The sequence below is a fragment of the Theropithecus gelada genome, chromosome 4, assembly GCF_003255815.1.
Source record: "Theropithecus gelada isolate Dixy chromosome 4, Tgel_1.0, whole genome shotgun sequence".
NCBI classification, from domain to species: domain Eukaryota; kingdom Metazoa; phylum Chordata; class Mammalia; order Primates; family Cercopithecidae; genus Theropithecus; species Theropithecus gelada.
In genome coordinates this window covers 32,979,138-32,980,853 of record NC_037671.1, presented here as the reverse complement: position 1 = coordinate 32,980,853, position 1,716 = coordinate 32,979,138, and the positions used below count along the sequence as shown (strand labels likewise).

The window sequence follows — 1,716 nt, the reverse complement described above, 5'->3', positions numbered from 1 at the left end:
AGTCACGGGCAGTGGCTCATGCCTTGGCCGGCCAGTCACGAACTTGGGGAAAATAGAGTTGGAAAATTGGGAGGTAGAGGAGAGAGGTACGCATAGACCTCTTGCTATAGGCCGAGTGTGTGACGATAGTGGTTGTGTGTGGATGCCTACCAGAGGGTCTTTAAGGGGCTGGGGCTCCCTGTGATCAGGTGAGTGAGATGGCTTGATGGATGATGCCACTCAGCTGTACAGGGCTTGTTCATGGAGTCCCTGCACAAAGTGGCCATGGTGGCTGCGATGGACACTGCATGGGCACAGCAATTGAGTCGCCACTCACCAGGGCTGACCTGGCAGCTGCCACTGCTGAGGGCCCAGCCAACCAAAAGCAGCTGCTTTTTTTGGACGGAGAAATAAAACAGGCAATGGCAATTAAGAATAAAATAACATTATGATAGACAAAAATGCCACTAAAAATATGGTAGAGGTTTAAATAATTTTGAGACTATGAACAAGATTATGTCAATGGGGAGAACTTATTACAAGTATGTAAGTTAAAATGGTTGTAAAACTTTATTTCCCTTCAGGCATATCCAGACTGTTTTACAGATAAGTTCTACCAAAACTTCAAAGAAGGCTACTGAATTTATACATAATATTCAAGAGAATGAGGAAACATAGAGAAAGCCAGTAAACTCATTATTGTTTATATATAAATAACATTGATTCTAAAGCCAGCTAGGGAATACATAAGAGAAAAACATGATAGGATAATCACTTCCAAGCAATTAGAGGTAAAAATATTGAGAAAAACAGTACTAGACTGTGTCCACCAATGAGCTATAAATAAATTAAATATCCTGCCCAGGTTATTCATCCCCAGGATACAAGAATATTTAAACTTTAAATCCGTAATACATTTTATCACTTAATTAAAGAATAAAAGACAGAGATAATCACATTTTGTTAGATGCAGAAATTACTGCAGATGAAATTCAACACTCCATCTCACCCACAGTTCTTCACTTATCTCCACTTCTAAGAACTTGTGATCACTACTCACTTTGGCAGCACATATGTTAAAATTGGAAAGATACAGAGCAGATCAGCATGGCCCCTGCACAATGATGACATGAAAATTCGTGAAGCATTCCATATTTTTAAACTCTCAGTAAACTAGGTATTGAAGGAACATACCTCAAAATAATAAAAGTCATCTATGACAAACTCACAACCAGTATCATACTGATGGACAAAAGTTGGAAGCATTCCCCTTTAACACCAGCACAAGGCGAGGCTGCCCTCTCTCACCAGTCCTATTCAACACAGTATTGGAAGTTCCGGCCAGGGCAATCAGGTAAGAGTTAGAAAGGATATTCAAATAGGAAGAGAGGAAGTCAAACTGTCTTTGTTTGAAAATGACATGATCCTATATCTAGAAAACCCCATTGTTTCAGCTGAAAAGCTTCTTAAGCTGATAAGCAACTTCAGTAAAGTCTCCAAATACCAAATCAATGTGCAGAAGTCACAAGCATTCCTATACAACAACAATAGACAAGCAGAGAGTCAAATCGTGAATAAACTTCTATTCACAATTGTTACAAACAGAATAAGATGCCTAGGAACACAGCTCACAAAGGAATTGAAGGATCTCTTTAAGGAGAACTACAAACTGCTGCTCAAGTAAATCAGAGAGGACACAAACAAATGGAAAAATACTCCATGCTCATGGATAGAAAG

At 39.4% G+C, this 1,716-nt stretch overlaps 1 non-coding gene across 1 annotated transcript; it reads left to right on the top strand.

Moving 5' to 3' along the window:
- The first annotated feature begins 1,031 nt into the window (after positions 1-1,031).
- On the top strand, positions 1,032-1,138 carry LOC112623875. Its single transcript, XR_003119234.1, has one exon. It is a non-coding gene; the product is annotated as a U6 spliceosomal RNA (small nuclear RNA).
- Positions 1,139-1,716: the final 578 nt, after the last annotated feature.